Below are 23,833 nucleotides of genomic sequence, written 5' to 3' on the forward strand. Positions count from 1 at the left end.
TTTTCTGGCTTGGATCACGTAGCAATGAGTTTCCACACAGAATCAGTGGGTTAAACCAGGATTCGATCAATATTTTAGAGGATAACGGCGGTTAGGTCAGGGATAGGTCTGGAATTTGCCATCATCTGGCTCATACTTTCGCAGTTTTCGCATGCTTTTTGGCCAGATCCTGGGCTTTTTCTGGCTTGGATCACGTAGTAATGTGGTACAACAGAGAAACAGTGAGTTAAACCTGGATTCGATCAATATTTTAGAGCATAACACCGGTTAGATCAGGGTTAGGACTGGGATTTGCCTTCATCTGGCTCGTACTTTCGCATTTTTTCCATACTTTTTGGCCAGATCCAGGGTTTTCACTGGCTTGGATCACGTAGTAATGTGGTACAACACAGAAACAGTGTGTTAAACCTGGATTCGATCAATACTTTAGAGGATAACACCGGTTAGGTCAGGGTTAGGTTTGGCATTTACCATCATCTAGCTCATACATTCGCATTTTTCGGATACTTGTTTTCCAGATCCTGGCCTTTTTCTGGCATGGATCACGTTGTAATGCGGTACATCATGGAAAGAGTGCATTATACTTGGACTCGATCAATATTTTAGAAGATAACGCCGGTTAGGTCTGGGTTAGGTCTGGTATTTGCCATCACCTGGCTCATACTTTCGCAATTTTCGCACACTTGCTGGCCAGATCCTGGGCTTTTTCTGGCTTGGATCACGTAGTAATGAGGTTCCACACAGAAACAGTGGGTTAAACCAGGATTCGATCAATATTTTACAGGATAACGGCGGTTAGGTCAGGGATAGGTCTGGCATTTGCCATCATCTTGCTCATACTTTCGCATTTGTCACATACTTGTTGTTCAGATCCTGGGCTATTTCAGGTGTGGATCACGTAGTGATGTGGTACCACACCGAAACAGTGAGTTAAACCTGGGTTCGATTAATATTTTAGAGGATAGCAGCAGTTAGGTCAGGGTTAGGTCTGTTATTTGCCTTCATCTGGCTCATACTTTCGCATTTTTCGCACACTTGTTGTCCAGATCCTGGGCTTTTTCTGGCTTGGATCACGTAGTAATGTGGTACAACACAGAAATAGTGGATTAAACCTGGATTCGATCAACATTTTAGAGGATAACGGCGGTTAGTTCAGGGATAGGTTTGGTATTTGCCATCATCTGGCTCATACTTTCGTATTTTTCGAATACTTGTTGGCCAGGTCCTGGGCTTTCTCTGGTTTGGGTCACGTAGTAATGAGGTTCCACACAGAAACAGTGGGTTAAACCAGGATTCGATCAATATTTTAGAGGATAACGCCGGTTAGGTCTGTGTTAGGTCTGGGATTTGCCATGATGTGGCTCATACTTTCGCATTTTTCGCAAACTTTTTGGCCAGATCCCGGGCTTTTTCTGGTTTGGATCACGTTGTAATGCGGTACCGCAATGAATCAGTCAATTAAACCTGGATTCGATCAATATTTTACAGGATAACACCGGTTAGGTCAGGGTTAGGTCTGGTATTTGCCATCATCTGGCTCATACTTTCGCATTCTTCTCATACTGGTTGGCGAGATCCTGGTCTTTTTCTGGTTTGGATCACGTAGTAACGTGGAACCACACGGAAACTGTGAGTTAAAGCTGGTTCCGATTAATATTTTAGAGGATAACGCCGGATAGGTCTGGGTCAGGTCTGGCATTTGCCATCATCTTGCTCATACTTTCGCATTTGTCACATACTTGTTGTTCAGATCCTGGCCTTTTTCTGGTTTGGATCACGTTGTAATGCGGTACCGCAATGAATCAGTTAATTAAACCTGGATTCGATCAATATTTTACTGGATAACACCGGTTAGCTCAGGGTTAGGTCTGGTATTTGCCATCATCTGGCTCATACTTTCGCATTTTTCGCATGCTTTTTGGCCAGATCCTGGGCTTTTTCTGGCTTGGATCACGTAGTAATGTGGTACAACAGAGAAACAGTGAGTTAAACCTGGATTCGATCAATATTTTAGAGCATAACACCGGTTAGGTCAGGGTTACGCCTGGGATTTGCATTCATCTGGCTCATACTTTCGCATTTTTCCCATACTTTTTGGCCAGATCCTGGGTTTTCACTGGCTTGGATCACGTAGTAATGTGGTACAACACAGAAACAGTGAGTTAAACCTGGATTCGATCAATATTTTAGAGTATAACACCGGTTAGGTCAGGGTTAGGTCTGGGATTTGCCATCATCTGGCTCATACTTTCGCATTTTTCCCATAATTTTTGACCAGATCCTGCGCTTTTTCTGGCTTGGATCACGCAGTTATCAGGTACAACACAGAAACAGTGGGTTAAACCTGGATTCGATCAATATTTTACAGGATAACGCCGGTTAGGTCTGGGTCTGGTCTGGTATTTGCCATCATCTGGCTGATACTCTCGCAATTTTCGCACACTTGCTGGCCAGATCCTGGGGTTTTTCTGGTATGGATCACGTTGTAATGCGGTACATCAGGGAAAGAGTGCATTATACTTGGACTCGATCAATATTTTAGAAGATAACGCCGGTTAGGTCTGGGTTAGCTCTGGGATTTGCCCTCATGTGGCTCATATTTTCGCATTCTTCGCATTCTTGTTGGCCAGATCCTGGGCTTTTGCTGGCTTGGATCACGTAGTAATGTGGTACAACAGAGAAACAGTGAGTTAAACCTGGATTCGATCAATATTATAGAGCATAACACCGGTTAGGTCAGGGTTAGGTCTGGGATTTGCCTTCATCTGGCTCATACTTTCGCATTTTTCCCAAACTTTTTGGCCAGATCCTGGGTTTTCACTGGCTTGGATCACGTAGTAATGTGGTACAACACAGAAACAGTGAGTCAAACCTGGATTTGATCAATATTTTAGAGCATAACACCGGTTAGATCAGGGTTAGGTCTGGGATTTGCCATCATCTGGCTCATATTTTCACATTTTTCCCTTACTTTTTGACCAGATCCAGGGCTTTTTCTGGCTTGGATCACGTAGTTATGGGGTACAACACAGAAACAGTGGGTTAAACCTGGATTCGATCAATATTTTACAGGATAACGCCGGTTAGGTCTGGGTCTGGTCTGGTATTTGCCATCATCTGGCTCATACTATCGCAATTTTCGCACACTTGCTGGCCAGATCCTGGGTTTTTTCTGGTATGGATCACGTTGTAATGCGGTACATCAGGGAAAGAGTGCATTATACTTGGACTCGATCAATATTTTAGAAGATAACGCCGGTTAGGTCTGGGTTAGCTCTGGGATTTGCCCTCATGTGGCTCATATTTTCGCATTCTTCGCATTCTTGTTGGCCAGATTCTGGGCTTTTGCTGGCTTGGATCACGTAGTAATGTGGTACATCAGAGAAACAGTGAGTTAAACCTGGATTCGATCAATATTATAGAGCATAACACCGGTTAGATCAGGGTTAGGTCTGGCATTTGCCTTCATCTGGCTCATACTTTCGCATTTTTCCCATACTTTTTGGCCAGATCCTGGGTTTTCACTGGCTTGGATCACGTTGTAATGTGGTACAACACAGAAGCAGTGAGTTAAACCTGGATTCGATCAATATTTTAGAGCATAATACCGGTTAGATCAGGGTTAGGTCTGGGATTTGCCTTCATCTGGCTCGTACATTCGCATTTTTCGGATACTTGTTGTCCAGATCCTGGCCTTTTTCTGGCATGGATCACGTTGTAATGCGGTACATCATGGAAAGAGTGCATTATACTTGGACTCGATCAATATTTTAGAAGATAACGCCGGTTAGGTCTGGGTTAGCTCTGGGATTTGCCCTCATCTGGCTCATGTTTTCGCATTCTTCGCATTCTTGTTGGCCAGATCCTGGGCTTTTGCTGGCTTAGATCATGTAGTAGTGTGGTACCACACTGAAACAGTCAATTAAACCTGGATTCGATCAATATTTTACAGGATAACACCGGTTAGGTCAGGGTTAGGTCTGGTATTTGCCATCATCTGGCTCATACTTTCGCAATTTTCGCACACTTGCTGGCCAGATCCTGGGCTATTTCAGGTGTGGATCACGTAGTGATGTGGTACCACACCGAAACAGTGAGTTAAACCTGGGTTGGATTAATATTTTAGAGGATAGCACCAGTTAGGTCAGGGTTAGGTCTGGTATTTGCCTTCATCTGGTTCATACTTTCGCATATTTCGCATACTTGTTGGCCTGGTCCTGGGCTTTTCCTGGTTTGGATCACGTAGTAATGAGGTACCACACTGAATCAGTGAGTTAAACCTGGGTTCGATTAATATTTCAGAGGATAGCACCTGTTAGGTCAGGGTTAGGTCTGTTATTTGCCTTCATCTGGCTCATACTTTCGCATTTTTCGCACACTTGTTGTCCAGATCCTGGGCTTTTTCTGGCTTGGATCACGTAGTAATGTGGTACAACACAGAAATAGTGGATTAAACCTGGATTCGATCAACAGTTTAGAGGATAACGGCGGTTAGTTCAGGGATAGGTTTGGTATTTGCCATCATCTGGCTCATACCTTCGTATTTTTCGAATACTTGTTGGCCAGGTCCAGGGCTTTCTCTGGTTTGGGTCACGTAGTAATGAGGTTCCACACAGAAACAGTGGGTTAAACCAGGATTCGATCAATATTTTAGAGGATAACGCCGGTTAGGTCTGTGTTAGGTCCGGGATTTGCCATGATGTGGCTCATACTTTCGCATTTTTCCCATAATTTTTGACCAGATCCTGGGCTTTTTCTGGCTTGGATCACGTAGTTATCAGGTACAACACAGAAACAGTGGGTTAAACCTGGATTCGATCAATATTTTAGAGGATAACGCCGTTTGGGTCTGTGTTAGGTCTGGGATTTGCCTTCATCTGGCTCATACTTTCGCATTTTTCCCATACTTTTTGGCCAGATACTGGGTTTTCACTGGTTTGGATCACGTAGTAATGTGGTACAACACAGAAACAGTGAGTTAAACCTGGATTCGATCATTATTTTAGAGCATAACACCGGTTACGTCAGGGTTAGGTCTGGGATTTGCCATCATCTGGCTCATACTTTCGCATTTTTCCCATATTTTTTGACCAGATCCTGGGCTTTTTCTGGCTTGGATCACGTAGTTATCAGGTACAACACAGAAACAGTGGGTTAAACCTGGATTCGATCAATATTTTACAGGATAACGCCGGTTAGGTCTGGGTCTGGTCTGGTATTTGCCATCATCTGGCTCATACTATCGCAATTTTCGCACACTTGCTGGCCAGATCCTGGGTTTTTTCTGGTATGGATCACGTTGTAATGCGGTACATCAGGGAAAGAGTGCATTATACTTGGACTCGATCAATATTTTAGAAGATAACGCCGGTTAGGTCTGGGTTAGCTCTGGGATTTGCCCTCATGTGGCTCATATTTTCGCATTCTTCGCATTCTTGTTGGCCAGATCCTGGGCTTTTGCTGGCTTGGATCACGTAGTAATGTGGTACAACAGAGAAACAGTGAGTTAAACCTGGATTCGATCAATATTATAGAGCATAACACCGGTTAGGTCAGGGTTAGGTCTGGCATTTGCCTTCATCTGGCTCATACTTTCGCATTTTTCCCATACTTTTTGGCCAGATCCTGGGTTTTCACTGGCTTGGATCACGTTGTAATGTGGTACAACACAGAAACAGTGTGTTAAACCTGGATTCGATCAATATTTTACAGGATAACACCGGTTAGGTCAGGGTTAGGTCTGGTATTTGCCATCATCTGGCTCATACTTTCGCAATTTTCGCACACTTGCTGGCCAGATCCTGGGCTTTTTCTGGCTTGGATCACGTAGTAATGAGGTTCCACACAGAAACAGTGGGTTAAACCAGGATTCGATCAATATTTTACAGGATAACGGCGGTTAGGTCAGGGATAGGTCTGGCATTTGCCATCATCTTGCTCATACTTTCGCATTTGTCACATACTTGTTGTTCAGATCCTGGGCTATTTCAGGTGTGGATCACGTAGTGATGTGGTACCACACCGAAACAGTGAGTTAAACCTGGGTTCGATTAATATTTTAGAGGATAGCACCAGTTAGGTCAGGGTTTGGTCTGTTATTTGCCTTCATCTGGCTCATACTTTCGCATTTTTCGCACACTTGTTGTCCAGATCCTGGGCTTTTTCTGGCTTGGATCACGTAGTAATGTGGTACAACACAGAAATAGTGGATTAAACCTGGATTCGATCAACATTTTAGAGGATAACGGCGGTTAGTTCAGGGATAGGTTTGGTATTTGCCATCATCTGGCTCATACTTTCGTATTTTTCGAATACTTGTTGGCCAGGTCCTGGGCTTTCTCTGGTTTGGGTCACGTAGTAATGAGGTTCCACACAGAAACAGTGGGTTAAACCAGGATTCGATCAATATTTTAGAGGATAACGCCGGTTAGGTCTGTCTTAGGTCTGGGATTTGCCATGATGTGGCTTATACTTTCGCATTTTTCGCAAACTTTTTGGCCAGATCCCGGGCTTTTTCTGGTTTGGATCACGTTGTAATGCGGTACCGCAATGAATCAGTCAATTAAACCTGGATTCGATCAATATTTTACAGGATAACACCGGTTAGGTCAGGGTTAGGTCTGGTATTTGCCATCATCTGGCTCATACTTTCGCATTCTTCTCATACTGGTTGGCGAGATCCTGGTCTTTTTCTGGTTTGGATCACGTAGTAACGTGGAACCACACGGAAACTGTGAGTTAAAGCTGGTTCCGATTAATATTTTAGAGGATAACGCCGGATAGGTCTGGGTCAGGTCTGGCATTTGCCATCATCTTGCTCATACTTTCGCATTTGTCACATACTTGTTGTTCAGATCCTGGCCTTTTTCTGGTTTGGATCACGTTGTAATGCGGTACCGCAATGAATCAGTTAATTAAACCTGGATTCGATCAATATTTTACTGGATAACACCGGTTAGCTCAGGGTTAGGTCTGGTATTTGCCATCATCTGGCTCATACTTTCGCATTTTTCGCATGCTTTTTGGCCAGATCCTGGGCTTTTTCTGGCTTGGATCACGTAGTAATGTGGTACAACAGAGAAACAGTGAGTTAAACCTGGATTCGATCAATATTTTAGAGCATAACACCGGAGAGGTCAGGGTTACGCCTGGGATTTGCCTTCATCTGGCTCATACTTTCGCATTTTTCCTATACTTTTTGGCCAGATCCTGGGTTTTCACTGGCTTGGATCACGTAGTAATGTGGTACAACACAGAAACAGTGAGTTAAACCTGGATTCGATCAATATTTTAGAGCATAACACCGGTTAGGTCAGGGTTAGGTCTGGGATTTGCCATCATCTGGCTCATACTTTCGCATTTTTCCCATAATTTTTGACCAGATCCTGCGCTTTTTCTGGCTTGGATCACGCAGTTATCAGGTACAACACAGAAACAGTGGGTTAAACCTGGATTCGATCAATATTTTACAGGATAACGCCGGTTAGGTCTGGGTCTGGTCTGGTATTTGCCATCATCTGGCTGATACTCTCGCAATTTTCGCACACTTGCTGGCCAGATCCTGGGTTTTTTCTGGTATGGATCACGTTGTAATGCGGTACATCAGGGAAAGAGTGCATTATACTTGGACTCGATCAATATTTTAGAAGATAACGCCGGTTAGGTCTGGGTTAGCTCTGGGATTTGCCCTCATGTGGCTCATATTTTCGCATTCTTCGCATTCTTGTTGGCCAGATCCTGGGCTTTTGCTGGCTTGGATCACGTAGTAATGTGGTACAACAGAGAAACAGTGAGTTAAACCTGGATTCGATCAATATTATAGAGCATAACACCGGTTAGGTCAGGGTTAGGTCTGGGATTTGCCTTCATCTGGCTCATACTTTCGCATTTTTCCCATACTTTTTGGCCAGATCCTGGGTTTTCACTGGCTTGGATCACGTAGTATTGTGGTACAACACAGAAACAGTGAGTCAAACCTGGATTTGATCAATATTTTAGAGCATTACACCGGTTAGGTCAGGGTTAGGTCTGGGATTTGCCATCATCTGGCTCATATTTTCGCATTTTTCCCTTACTTTTTGACCAGATCCTGGGCTTTTTCTGGCTTGGATCACGTAGTTATGGGGTACAACACAGAAACAGTGGGTTAAACCTGGATTCGATCAATATTTTACAGGATAACGCCGGTTAGGTCTGGGTCTGGTCTGGTATTTGCCATCATCTGGCTCATACTATCGCAATTTTCGCACACTTGCTGGCCAGATCCTGGGTTTTTTCTGGTATGGATCACGTTGTAATGCGGTACATCAGGGAAAGAGTGCATTATACTTGGACTCGATCAATATTTTAGAAGATAACGCCGGTTAGGTCTGGGTTAGCTCTGGGATTTGCCCTCATGTGGCTCATATTTTCGCATTCTTCGCATTCTTGTTGGCCAGATCCTGGGCTTTTGCTGGCTTAGATCACGTAGTAGTGTGGTACCACACTGAAACAGTCAATTAAACCTGGATTCGATCAATATTTTACAGGATAACACCGGTTAGGTCAGGGTTAGGTCTGGTATTTGCCATCATCTGGCTCATACTTTCGCAATTTTCGCACACTTGCTGGCCAGATCCTGGGCTATTTCAGGTGTGGATCACGTTGTAATGTGGTACAACACAGAAGCAGTGAGTTAAACCTGGATTCGATCAATATTTTAGAGCATAGCACCGGTTAGGTCAGTGTTAGGTCTGCGATTTGCCTGCATCTGGCTCATATTTTCGCATTCTTCGCATTCTTGTTGGCCAGATCCTGGGCTTTTTCTGGCTTGGATCACGTAGCAATGAGTTTCCACACAGAATCAGTGGGTTAAATCAGGATTCGATCAATATTTTAGAGGATAACGGCGGTTAGGTCAGGGATAGGTCTGGAATTTGCCATCATCTGGCTCATACTTTCGCAGTTTTCGCATGCTTTTTGGCCAGATCCTGGGCTTTTTCTGGCTTGGATCACGTAGTAATGTGGTACAACAGAGAAACAGTGAGTTAAACCTGGATTCGATCAATATTTTAGAGCATAATACCGGTTAGATCAGGGTTAGGTCTGGGATTTGCCTTCATCTGGCTCGTACATTCGCATTTTTCGGATACTTGTTGTCCAGATCCTGGCCTTTTTCTGGCATGCATCACGTTGTAATGCGGTACATCATGGAAAGAGTGCATTATACTTGGACTCGATCAATATTTTAGAAGATAACGCCGGTTAGGTCTGGGTTAGCTCTGGGATTTGCCCCCATCTGGCTCATGTTTTCGCATTCTTCGCATTCTTGTTGGCCAGATCCTGGGCTTTTGCTGGCTTGGATCACGTAGTAATGAGGTTGCACACAGAAACAGTGGGTTAAACCAGGATTCGATCAATATTTTACAGGATAACGGCGGTTAGGTCAGGGATAGGTCTGGCATTTGCCATCATCTTGCTCATACTTTCGCATTTGTCACATACTTGTTGTTCAGATCCTGGGCTATTTCAGGTGTGGATCACGTAGTGATGTGGTACCACACCGAAACAGTGAGTTAAACCTGGGTTCGATTAATATTTTAGAGGATAGCACCAGTTAGGTCAGGGTTAGGTCTGTTATTTGCCTTCATCTGGCTCATACTTTCGCATTTTTCGCACACTTGTTGTCCAGATCCTGGGCTTTTTCTGGCTTGGATCACGTAGTAATGTGGTACAACACAGAAATAGTGGATTAAACCTGGATTCGATCAACATTTTAGAGGATAACGCCGGATAGGTCTGGGTCAGGTCTGGCATTTGCCATCATCTTGCTCATACTTTCGCATTTGTCACATACTTGTTGTTCAGATCCTGGCCTTTTTCTGGTTTGGATCACGTTGTAATGCGGTACCGCAATGAATCAGTCAATTAAACCTGGATTCGATCAATATTTTACTGGATAACACCGGTTAGCTCAGGGTTAGGTCTGGTATTTGCCATCATCTGGCTCATACTTTCGCAATTCTCGCATACTTGCTGGCCAGATCCTGGGCTTTTTCTGGCTTGGATCACGTAGTAATGAGGTTCCACACAGAAACAGTGGGTTAAACCAGGATTCGATCAATATTTTAGAGGATAACGGCGGTTAGTTCAGGGATAGGTCTGGAATTTGCCATCATCTGGCTCATACTTTCGCATTTTTCGCATGCTTTTTGGCCAGATCCTGGGCTTTTTCTGGCTTGGATCACGTAGTAATGTGGTACAACAGAGAAACAGTGAGTTAAACCTGGATTCGATCAATATTTTAGAGCATAACACCGGTTAGGTCAGGGTTACGCCTGGGATTTGCCTTCATCTGGCTCATACTTTCGCATTTTTCCCATACTTTTTGGCCAGATCCTGGGTTTTCACTGGCTTGGATCACGTAGTAATGTGGTACAACACAGAAACAGTGAGTTAAACCTGGATTCGATCAATATTTTAGAGCATAACACCGGTTAGGTCAGGGTTAGGTCTGGGATTTGCCATCATCTGGCTCATACTTTCGCATTTTTCCCATAATTTTTGACCAGATCCTGCGCTTTTTCTGGCTTGGATCACGCAGTTATCAGGTACAACACAGAAACAGTGGGTTAAACCTGGATTCGATCAATATTTTACAGGATAACGCCGGTTAGGTCTGGGTCTGGTCTGGTATTTGCCATCATCTGGCTGATACTCTCGCAATTTTCGCCCACTTGCTGGCCAGATCCTGGGTTTTTTCTGGTATGTATCACGTTGTAATGCGGTACATCAGGGAAAGAGTGCATAATACTTGGACTCGATCAATATTTTAGAAGATAACGCCGGTTAGGTCTGGGTTAGCTCTGGGATTTGCCCTCATGTGGCTCATATTTTCGCATTCTTCGCATTCTTGTTGGCCAGATCCTGGGCTTTTGCTGGCTTGGATCACGTAGTAATGTGGTACAACAGAGAAACAGTGAGTTAAACCTGGATTCGATCAATATTATAGAGCATAACACCGGTTAGGTCAGGGTTAGGTCTGGGATTTGCCTTCATCTGGCTCATACTTTCGCATTTTTCCCATACTTTTTGGCCAGATCCTGGGTTTTCACTGGCTTGGATCACGTAGTAATGTGGTACAACACAGAAACAGTGAGTCAAACCTGGATTTGATCAATATTTTAGAGCATAACACCGGTTAGGTCAGGGTTAGGTCTGGGATTTGCCATCATCTGGCTCATATTTTCGCATTTTTCCCTTACTTTTTGACCAGATCCTGGGCTTTTTCTGGCTTGGATCACGTAGTTATGGGGTACAACACAGAAACAGTGGGTTAAACCTGGATTCGAATCAATATTTTAGAGCATAGCACCGGTTAGGTCAGGGTTAGGTCTGCGATTTGCCTGCATCTGGCTCATATTTTCGCATTCTTCGCATTCTTGTTGGCCAGATCCTGGGCTTTTTCTGGCTTGGATCACGTAGCAATGAGTTTCCACACAGAATCTGTGGGTTAAACCAGGATTCGATCAATATTTTAGAGGATAACGGCGGTTAGGTCAGGGTTAGGTCTGGAATTTGCCATCATCTGGCTCGTACATTCGCATTTTTCGGATACTTGTTGTCCAGATCCTGGGCTTTTTCTGGCTTGGATCACGTAGTAATGTGGTACAACAGAGAAACAGTGAGTTAAACCTGGATTCGATCAATATTTTAGAAGATAACGCCGGTTAGGTCTGGGTTAGCTCTGGGATTTGCCCTCATCTGGCTCATGTTTTCGCATTCTTCGCATTCTTGTTGGCCAGATCCTGGGCTTTTGCTGGCTTAGATCACGTAGTAGTGTGGTACCACACTGAAACAGTCAATTAAACCTGGATTCGATCAATATTTTACAGGATAACACCGGTTAGGTCAGGGTTAGGTCTGGTATTTGGCATCATCTGGCTCATACTTTCGCAATTTTCGCACACTTGCTGGCCAGATCCTGGGCTTTTTCTGGCTTGGATCACGTAGTAATGAGGTTCCACACAGAAACAGTGGGTTAAACCAGGATTCGATCAATATTTTACAGGATAACGGCGGTTAGGTCAGGGATAGGTTTGGCATTTGCCATCATCTTGCTCATACTTTCGCATTTGTCACATACTTGTTGTTCAGATCCTGGGCTATTTCAGGTGTGGATCACGTAGTGATGTGGTACCACACCGAAACAGTGAGTTAAACCTGGGTTGGATTAATATTTTAGAGGATAGCACCAGTTAGGTCAGGGTTAGGTCTGGTATTTGCCTTCATCTGGCTCATACTTTCGCATATTTCGCATACTTGTTGGCCTGGTCCTGGGCTTTTCCTGGTTTGGATCACGTAGTAATGAGGTACCACACTGAATCAGTGAGTTAAACCTGGGTTCGATTAATATTTCAGAGGATAGCACCTGTTAGGTCAGGGTTAGGTCTGCTATTTGCCTTCATCTGGCTCATACTTTCGCATTTTTCGCACACTTGTTGTCCAGATCCTGGGCTTTTTCTGGCTTGGATCACGTAGTAATGTGGTACAACACAGAAATAGTGGATTAAACCTGGATTCGATCAACAGTTTAGAGGATAACGGCGGTTAGTTCAGGGATAGGTTTGGTATTTGCCATCATCTGGCTCATACTTTCGTATTTTTCGAATACTTGTTGGCCAGGTCCAGGGCTTTCTCTGGTTTGGGTCACGTAGTAATGAGGTTCCACACAGAAACAGTGGGTTAAACCAGGATTCGATCAATATTTTAGAGGATAACGCCGGTTAGGTCTGTGTTAGGTCTGGGATTTGCCATGATGTGGCTCATACTTTCGCATTTTTCGCAAACTTTTTGGCCAGATCCCGGGCTTTTTCTGGTTTGGATCAAGTTGTAATGCGGTACCGCAATGAATCAGTCAATTAAACCTGGATTCGATCAATATTTTACAGGATAACACCGGTTAGGTCAGGGTTAGGTCTGGTATTTGCGATCATCTGGCTCATACTTTCGCATTCTTCTCATACTGGTTGGCGAAATCCTGGTCTTTTTCTGGTTTGGATCACGTAGTAACGTGGAACCACACGGAAACTGTGAGTTAAAGCTGGTTCCGATTAATATTTTAGAGGATAACGCCGGATAGGTCTGGGTCAGGTCTGGCATTTGCCATCATCTTGCTCATACTTTCGCATTTGTGACATACTTGTTGTTCAGATCCTGGCCTTTTTCTGGTTTGGATCACGTTGTAATGCGGTACCGCAATGAATCAGTCAATTAAACCTGGATTCGATCAATATTTTACTGGATAACACCGGTTAGCTCAGGGTTAGGTCTGGTATTTGCCATCATCTGGCTCATACTTTCGCAATTCTCGCATACTTGCTGGCCAGATCCTGGGCTTTTTCTGGCTTGGATCACGTAGTAATGAGGTTCCACACAGAAACAGTGGGTTAAACCAGGATTCGATCAATATTTTAGAGGATAACGGCGGTTAGTTCAGGGATAGGTCTGGAATTTGCCATCATCTGGCTCATACTTTCGCATTTTTCCCATACTTTTTGGCCAGATCCTGGGTTTTCACTGGCTTGGATCACGTAGTAATGTGGTACAACACAGAAACAGTGAGTTAAACCTGGATTCGATCAATATTTTAGAGCATAACACCGGTTAGGTCAGGGTTAGGTCTGGGATTTGCCATCATCTGGCTCATACTTTCGCATTTTTCCCATAATTTTTGACCAGATCCTGGGCTTTTTCTGGCTTGGATCACGTAGTTATCAGGTACAACACAGAAACAGTGGGTTAAACCTGGATTCGATCAATATTTTACAGGATAACGCCGGTTAGGTCTGGGTCTGGTCTGGTATTTGCCATCATCTGGCTCATACTATCGCAATTTTCGCACACTTGCTGGCCAGATCCTGGGTTTTTTCTGGTATGGATCACGTTGTAATGCGGTACATCAGGGAAAGAGTGCATTATACTTGGACTCGATCAATATTTTAGAAGATAACGCCGGTTAGGTCTGGGTTAGCTCTGGGATTTGCCCTCATGTGGCTCATATTTTCGCATTCTTCGCATTCTTGTTGGCCAGATCCTGGGCTTTTGCTGGCATGGATCACGTAGTAATGTGGTACAACAGAGAAACAGTGAGTTAAACCTGGATTCGATCAATATTTTAGAGGATAACGGCGGTTAGGTCAGGGATAGGTCTGGAATTTGCCATCATCTGGCTCATACTTTCGCAGTTTTCGCATGCTTTTTGGCCAGATCCTGGGGTTTTTCTGGCTTGGATCACGTAGTAATGTGGTACAACAGAGAAACAGTGAGTTAAACCTGGATTCGATCAATATTTTAGAGCATAACACCGGTTAGATCAGGGTTAGGTCTGGGATTTGCCTTCATCTGGCTCGTACTTTCGCATTTTTTCCATACTTTTTGGCCAGATCCAGGGTTTTCACTGGCTTGGATCACGTAGTAATGAGGTTCCACTCAGAAACAGTGGGTTAAACCAGGATTCGATCAATATTTTAGAGGATAACGGCGGTTAGGTCAGGGATAGGTCTGGCATTTGCCATCATCTTGCTCATACTTTCGCATTTGTCACATACTTGTTGTTCAGATCCTGGGCTATTTCAGGTGTGGATCACGTAGTGATGTGGTACCACACCGAAACAGTGAGTTAAACCTGGGTTGGATTAATATTTTAGAGGATAGCACCAGTTAGGTCAGGGTTAGGTCTGGTATTTGCCTTCATCTGGCTCATACTTTCGCATATTTCGCATACTTGTTGGCCTGGTCCTGGGCTTTTCCTGGTTTGGATCACGTAGTAATGAGGTACCACACTGAATCAGTGAGTTAAACCTGGGTTCGATTAATATTTCAGAGGATAGCACCTGTTAGGTCAGGGTTAGGTCTGTTATTTGCCTTCATCTGGCTCATACTTTCGCATTTTTCGCACACTTGTTGTCCAGATCCTGGGCTTTTTCTGGCTTGGATCACGTAGTAATGTGGTACAACACAGAAATAGTGGATTAAACCTGGATTCGATCAACAGTTTAGAGGATAACGGCGGTTAGTTCAGGGATAGGTTTGGTATTTGCCATCATCTGGCTCATACTTTCGTATTTTTCGAATACTTGTTGGCCAGGTCCAGGGCTTTCTCTGGTTTGGGTCACGTAGTAATGAGGTTCCACACAGAAACAGTGGGTTAAACCAGGATTCGATCAATATTTTAGAGGATAACGCCGGTTAGGTCTGTGTTAGGTCTGGGATTTGCCATGATGTGGCTCATACTTTCGCATTTTTCGCAAACTTTTTGGCCAGATCCCGGGCTTTTTCTGGTTTGGATCAAGTTGTAATGCGGTACCGCAATGAATCAGTCAATTAAACCTGGATTCGATCAATATTTTACAGGATAACACCGGTTAGGTCAGGGTTAGGTCTGGTATTTGCCATCATCTGGCTCATACTTTCGCATTCTTCTCATACTGGTTGGCGAAATCCTGGTCTTTTTCTGGTTTGGATCACGTAGTAACGTGGAACCACACGGAAACTGTGAGTTAAAGCTGGTTCCGATTAATATTTTAGAGGATAACGCCGGATAGGTCTGGGTCAGGTCTGGCATTTGCCATCATCTTGCTCATACTTTCGCATTTGTCACATACTTGTTGTTCAGATCCTGGCCTTTTTCTGGTTTGGATCACGTTGTAATGCGGTACCGCAATGAATCAGTCAATTAAACCTGGATTCGATCAATATTTTACTGGATAACACCGGTTAGCTCAGGGTTAGGTCTGGTATTTGCCATCATCTGGCTCATACTTTCGCAATTCTCGCATACTTGCTGGCCAGATCCTGGGCTTTTTCTGGCTTGGATCACGTAGTAATGAGGTTCCACACAGAAACAGTGGGTTAAACCAGGATTCGATCAATATTTTAGAGGATAACGGCGGTTAGTTCAGGGATAGGTCTGGAATTTGCCATCATCTGGCTCATACTTTCGCATTTTTCCCATACTTTTTGGCCAGATCCTGGGTTTTCACTGGCTTGGATCACGTAGTAATGTGGTACAACACAGAAACAGTGAGTTAAACCTGGATTCGATCAATATTTTAGAGCATAACACCGGTTAGGTCAGGGTTAGGTCTGGGATTTGCCATCATCTGGCTCATACTTTCGCATTTTTCACATAATTTTTGACCAGATCCTGGGCTTTTTCTGGCTTGGATCACGTAGTTATCAGGTACAACACAGAAACAGTGGGTTAAACCTGGATTCGATCAATATTTTACAGGATAACGCCGGTTAGGTCTGGGTCTGGTCTGGTATTTGCCATCATCTGGCTCATACTATCGCAATTTTCGCACACTTGCTGGCCAGATCCTGGGTTTTTTCTGGTATGGATCACGTTGTAATGCGGTACATCAGGGAAAGAGTGCATTATACTTGGACTCGATCAATATTTTAGAAGATAACGCCGGTTAGGTCTGGGTTAGCTCTGGGATTTGCCCTCATGTGGCTCATATTTTCGCATTCTTCGCATTCTTGTTGGCCAGATCCTGGGCTTTTGCTGGCATGGATCACGTAGTAATGTGGTACAACAGAGAAACAGTGAGTTAAACCTGGATTCGATCAATATTTTAGAGGATAACGGCGGTTAGGTCAGGGATAGGTCTGGAATTTGCCATCATCTGGCTCATACTTTCGCAGTTTTCGCATGCTTTTTGGCCAGATCCTGGGGTTTTTCTGGCTTGGATCACGTAGTAATGTGGTACAACAGAGAAACAGTGAGTTAAACCTGGATTCGATCAATATTTTAGAGCATAACACCGGTTAGATCAGGGTTAGGTCTGGGATTTGCCTTCATCTGGCTCGTACTTTCGCATTTTTTCCATACTTTTTGGCCAGATCCAGGGTTTTCACTGGCTTGGATCACGTAGTAATGTGGTACAACACAGAAACAGTGTGTTAAACCTGGATTCGATCAATATTTTAGAGGATAACACCGGTTAGGTCAGGGTTAGGTTTGGCATTTGCCATCATCTAGCTCATACATTCGCATTTTTCGGATACTTGTTGTCCAGATCCTGGCCTTTTTCTGGCATGGATCACGTTGTAATGCGGTACATCATGGAAAGAGTGCATTATACTTGGACTCGATCAATATTTTAGAAGATAACGCCGGTTAGGTCTGGGTTAGCTCTGGGATTTGCCCTCATCTGGCTCATGTTTTCGCATTCTTCGCATTCTTGTTGGCCAGATCCTGGGCTTTTGCTGGCTTAGATCACGTAGTAGTGTGGTACCACACTGAAACAGTCAATTAAACCTGGATTCGATCAATATTTTACAGGATAACACCGGTTAGGTCAGGGTTAGGTCTGCTATTTGCCATCATCTGGCTCATACGTTCGCAATTTTCGCACACTTGCTGGCCAGATCCTGGGCTTCTTCTGGCTTGGATCACGTAGTAATGAGGTTCCACTCAGAAACAGTGGGTTAAACCAGGATTCGATCAATATTTTAGAGGATAACGGCGGTTAGGTCAGGGATAGGTCTGGCATTTGCCATCATCTTGCTCATACTTTCGCATTTGTCACATACTTGTTGTTCAGATCCTGGGCTATTTCAGGTGTGGATCACGTAGTGATGTGGTACCACACCGAAACAGTGAGTTAAACCTGGGTTGGATTAATATTTTAGAGGATAGCACCAGTTAGGTCAGGGTTAGGTCTGGTATTTGCCTTCATCTGGCTCATACTTTCGCATATTTCGCATACTTGTTGGCCTGGTCCTGGGCTTTTCCTGGTTTGGATCACGTAGTAATGAGGTACCACACTGAATCAGTGAGTTAAACCTGGGTTCGATTAATATTTCAGAGGATAGCACCTGTTAGGTCAGGGTTAGGTCTGTTATTTGCCTTCATCTGGCTCATACTTTCGCATTTTTCGCACACTTGTTGTCCAGATCCTGGGCTTTTTCTGGCTTGGATCACGTAGTAATGTGGTACAACACAGAAATAGTGGATTAAACCTGGATTCGATCAACAGTTTAGAGGATAACGGCGGTTAGTTCAGGGATAGGTTTGGTATTTGCCATCATCTGGCTCATACTTTCGTATTTTTCGAATACTTGTTGGCCAGGTCCAGGGCTTTCTCTGGTTTGGGTCACGTAGTAATGAGGTTCCACACAGAAACAGTGGGTTAAACCAGGATTCGATCAATATTTTAGAGGATAACGCCGGTTAGGTCTGTGTTAGGTCTGGGATTTGCCATGATGTGGCTCATACTTTCGCATTTTTCGCAAACTTTTTGGCCAGATCCCGGGCTTTTTCTGGTTTGGATCAAGTTGTAATGCGGTACCGCAATGAATCAGTCAATTAAACCTGGATTCGATCAATATTTTACAGGATAACACCGGTTAGGTCAGGGTTAGGTCTGGTATTTGCCATCATCTGGCTCATACTTTCGCATTCTTCTCATACTGGTTGGCGAAATCCTGGTCTTTTTCTGGTTTGGATCACGTAGTAACGTGGAACCACACGGAAACTGTGAGTTAAAGCTGGTTCCGATTAATATTTTAGAGGATAACGCCGGATAGGTCTGGGTCAGGTCTGGCATTTGCCATCATCTTGCTCATACTTTCGCATTTGTCACATACTTGTTGTTCAGATCCTGGCCTTTTTCTGGTTTGGATCACGTTGTAATGCGGTACCGCAATGAATCAGTCAATTAAACCTGGATTCGATCAATATTTTACTGGATAACACCGGTTAGCTCAGGGTTAGGTCTGGTATTTGCCATCATCTGGCTCATACTTTCGCAATTCTCGCATACTTGCTGGCCAGATCCTGGGCTTTTTCTGGCTTGGATCACGTAGTAATGAGGTTCCACACAGAAACAGTGGGTTAAACCAGGATTCGATCAATATTTTAGAGGATAACGGCGGTTAGTTCAGGGATAGGTCTGGAATTTGCCATCATCTGGCTCATACTTTCGCATTTTTCCCATACTTTTTGGCCAGATCCTGGGTTTTCACTGGCTTGGATCACGTAGTAATGTGGTACAACACAGAAACAGTGAGTTAAACCTGGATTCGATCAATATTTTAGAGCATAACACCGGTTAGGTCAGGGTTAGGTCTGGGATTTGCCATCATCTGGCTCATACTTTCGCATTTTTCACATAATTTTTGACCAGATCCTGGGCTTTTTCTGGCTTGGATCACGTAGTTATCAGGTACAACACAGAAACAGTGGGTTAAACCTGGATTCGATCAATATTTTACAGGATAACGCCGGTTAGGTCTGGGTCTGGTCTGGTATTTGCCATCATCTGGCTCATACTATCGCAATTTTCGCACACTTGCTGGCCAGATCCTGGGTTTTTTCTGGTATGGATCACGTTGTAATGCGGTACATCAGGGAAAGAGTGCATTATACTTGGACTCGATCAATATTTTAGAAGATAACGCCGGTTAGGTCTGGGTTAGCTCTGGGATTTGCCCTCATGTGGCTCATATTTTCGCATTCTTCGCATTCTTGTTGGCCAGATCCTGGGCTTTTGCTGGCATGGATCACGTAGTAATGTGGTACAACAGAGAAACAGTGAGTTAAACCTGGATTCGATCAATATTTTAGAGGATAACGGCGGTTAGGTCAGGGATAGGTCTGGAATTTGCCATCATCTGGCTCATACTTTCGCAGTTTTCGCATGCTTTTTGGCCAGATCCTGGGGTTTTTCTGGCTTGGATCACGTAGTAATGTGGTACAACAGAGAAACAGTGAGTTAAACCTGGATTCGATCAATATTTTAGAGCATAACACCGGTTAGATCAGGGTTAGGTCTGGGATTTGCCTTCATCTGGCTCGTACTTTCGCATTTTTTCCATACTTTTTGGCCAGATCCAGGGTTTTCACTGGCTTGGATCACGTAGTAATGTGGTACAACACAGAAACAGTGTGTTAAACCTGGATTCGATCAATATTTTAGAGGATAACACCGGTTAGGTCAGGGTTAGGTTTGGCATTTGCCATCATCTAGCTCATACATTCGCATTTTTCGGATACTTGTTGTCCAGATCCTGGCCTTTTTCTGGCATGGATCACGTTGTAATGCGGTACATCATGGAAAGAGTGCATTATACTTGGACTCGATCAATATTTTAGAAGATAACGCCGGTTAGGTCTGGGTTAGCTCTGGGATTTGCCCTCATCTGGCTCATGTTTTCGCATTCTTCGCATTCTTGTTGGCCAGATCCTGGGCTTTTGCTGGCTTAGATCACGTAGTAGTGTGGTACCACACTGAAACAGTCAATTAAACCTGGATTCGATCAATATTTTACAGGATAACACCGGTTAGGTCAGGGTTAGGTCTGCTATTTGCCATCATCTGGCTCATACGTTCGCAATTTTCGCACACTTGCTGGCCAGATCCTGGGCTTCTTCTGGCTTGGATCACGTAGTAATGAGGTTCCACTCAGAAACAGTGGGTTAAACCAGGATTCGATCAATATTTTAGAGGATAACGGCGGTTAGGTCAGGGATAGGTCTGGCATTTGCCATCATCTTGCTCATACTTTCGCATTTGTCACATACTTGTTGTTCAGATCCTGGGCTATTTCAGGTGTGGATCACGTAGTGATGTGGTACCACACCGAAACAGTGAGTTAAACCTGGGTTGGATTAATATTTTAGAGGATAGCACCAGTTAGGTCAGGGTTAGGTCTGGTATTTGCCTTCATCTGGCTCATACTTTCGCATATTTCGCATACTTGTTGGCCTGGTCCTGGGCTTTTCCTGGTTTGGATCACGTAGTAATGAGGTACCACACTGAATCAGTGAGTTAAACCTGGGTTCGATTAATATTTCAGAGGATAGCACCTGTTAGGTCAGGGTTAGGTCTGTTATTTGCCTTCATCTGGCTCATACTTTCGCATTTTTCGCACACTTGTTGTCCAGATCCTGGGCTTTTTCTGGCTTGGATCACGTAGTAATGTGGTACAACACAGAAATAGTGGATTAAACCTGGATTCGATCAACAGTTTAGAGGATAACGGCGGTTAGTTCAGGGATAGGTTTGGTATTTGCCATCATCTGGCTCATACCTTCGCATATTTCGCATACTTGTTGGCCTGGTCCTGGGCTTTTCCTGGTTTGGATCACGTAGTAATGAGGTACCACACTGAATCAGTGAGTTAAACCTGGGTTCGATTAATATTTCAGAGGATAGCACCTGTTAGGTCAGGGATAGGTCTGGCATTTGCCATCATCTTGCTCATACTTTCGCATTTGTCACATACTTGTTGTTCAGATGCTGGGCTATTTCAGGTGTGGATCACGTAGTGATGTGGTACCACACCGAAACAGTGAGTTAAACCTGGGTTCGATTAATATTGTTGCGCCGGGGCGGGGCTTTCTTCCAATAACTCATATTGACACAACACAATTAAAATACCACAACGTAACACAACTAATGCAAACTGGGAACTTTATTAACAAGAGTGCTTTTCAATACGTCTGTTCGCCTTGTGATCTGTCGTAATTCTAATCTTCAAAATCGTTGCCGGTTTCTCGGCAACCGGAAGGCTCGGGATCTCGCATCCGCTCGTTTTCGTGTGGCAGCTTCACCTCATCGCAAAGCCTCTTCACACCATTGCGACGATGCAATTTCGCGGTATTGCGCGGCATCTTCATACCGTCGCAACACTGCTCCCTCTTCCTTCAGAGCGGTCGTCCCGACCGCTGCAAATTCCGTTCGAACAGCCAACTTCACCCGTAGTCTCCTAACCTCCGGGTTGTCGCGAAGCTGCGTCGAACCTGTACACCTCTGTCTGTAAAGTAGATAAACTAATAGGTCGAACATTTACCTGAGTGGCCTTTATCAGACAGTCAGCACCTTGACATTCGTCCTTCGTCCCAAGGAAAACCACTCAAAAACCTTGAGCAAGGCGCCGGTGTAACCTTTGGAATACTTCGTCCGAACTTAGACATTTTCGAGGATGAGGAAATTCCGACTGCTCCACGCCCTCCTCTTGACTCTTACGACTTGCGTACTTCTTTCTTGATGTCTTCCCGGATTCGGATTCCCCCCCAGCCTCACGAGAGAACTTCCCATGGGATGTTCCCCAATCTCCAAGGAGAATTTCCTCGAAGATCGGTTGTGGAACATACCACAATTCCGCCGCCCGACCGTCTGTGCCCCACTCCGCTATTAGAGTCGAGCATGACTGGGGGGCGACCCTCCCCGGGGAGAATCGCACTTCCCCGGCCGTTTTGACCTGCGGAAATGGAGAGTCCTCCGCGGCCGGTAAGAAAACCCGATCCTCGCCTTCTGCGATGAAACGTCCTCTTCTTGGGCGAAGATGTCGGCCATCTTTCTCAATCCTCACCTCGCAGTTACTTCGCAGGGGGCCTCTCGTGAATCGTACCGGGCCAGTCGATTCACATGCACCACCCTTGGTTTGGACTTCGGGGAACGGACTATCCGGTAGATCAACTCATTCAGCCGATTTTTCACCTCGTAGGGTCCTTCCCAGTCGTATTGGAGCTTCGGGCATCTTCCTTTCGTCCTTCGAGGATTGTATAACCACACCTTCTCTCCTGGAGCAAAGGAAATTGATCTCGAGAACGAATCATACCACGATTTCGTCCTCTCCGAACAAATTCGCATCCGCTGTCGAACGAATTTGTGAACTTCTTCAATCCTTTTCTTGGTTTCCTCAATGAAATCATCTTCATCCTTTCCCTCAGCAGGAACAGCTCCCCTTAGAAGATCCAGAGGAAGGCGCAGCTCCCGTCCCGTGAGGACCATTGACGGAGTATTCTGTGTCACTTCATGTTGCGAGGAACGATAAGCAAGCAAGAACGTTGGAATCCATTCGTCCCAGTCCTTTTGATGTTCTGCAACAAACTGAGACAAATATCGCAACAAGGTTCTAATCATCCGCTCAACGAGCCCGTCCGACTGAGGGTGTAATGGAGTTGTCCTTGTCTTCTTAATTCCAAGCATCTTCATCAGTTCCCTGAAGATGCTCGATTCGAAACTCCGACCCTGATCAGAATGCAGCTCTAGCGGAACTCCATGTCGGCTTATCACTTCCTTCAGCAACGCCGTGGAAATCGTTGTCGCCCGCTGGTTGGGAAGTGGAATAACCTCTGGCCACTTCGAAAAATAATCCATCACAACCAGCGCGAATCTGTTCCCAGCGAAAGACCTCGGCAGGGGACCAACAACGTCGAGCGCTACCCTCTCAAAAGGTGCTCCTACGTTATAAACCTTCATGGTTCCTCTTCCCTTCTCCGCAGGTCCTTTCCTCGCAGAACAGCTATGGCACCGGCGACACCAATCTTCCACGTCCCGACGGTGGTTCGTCCAAAAGAAGCGCTGTCGAATTTTCGCCAATGTCTTCCTCACCCCAAAGTGTCCTCCAGAAGGCGCATCATGGCATTCCTGAAGGGCTTCGGCAATTTTGCTTTTCGGTACAACCAATAACCGATTGAACTCATTTCCATCAGCAGATTCCCACCTTCGGAACAATAATCCACGTTGTACTTCCAAGGAATCCCACGTTTTCCAGAAGTACTTCGCTTCAGGAGAAAGTGCTGAAACATCCTGCCAAGTAGGCTTATTCTCTTCAATCTTCGCTTGTCGAATAAATCGCAGATCCTCATCCTCTTCCTGGGCCTTAATCCAATCTTCCGTCTTCGCAGATACGCAGGTGGTCCTGAGAACAAGATGCTCTTCTTCGCGATCCTGCTCCAGACGTAAGCAGCGTTTGCATTGCAAAGCTTCGCATGGTCTCCGGGAAAGGCTGTCTGCATTCCCGTGGTTCTTTCCTTCACGATGTTTGATCTCGA

The sequence above is a fragment of the Colletes latitarsis genome, chromosome 12, assembly GCF_051014445.1.
Source record: "Colletes latitarsis isolate SP2378_abdomen chromosome 12, iyColLati1, whole genome shotgun sequence".
Classification (NCBI taxonomy): domain Eukaryota; kingdom Metazoa; phylum Arthropoda; class Insecta; order Hymenoptera; family Colletidae; genus Colletes; species Colletes latitarsis.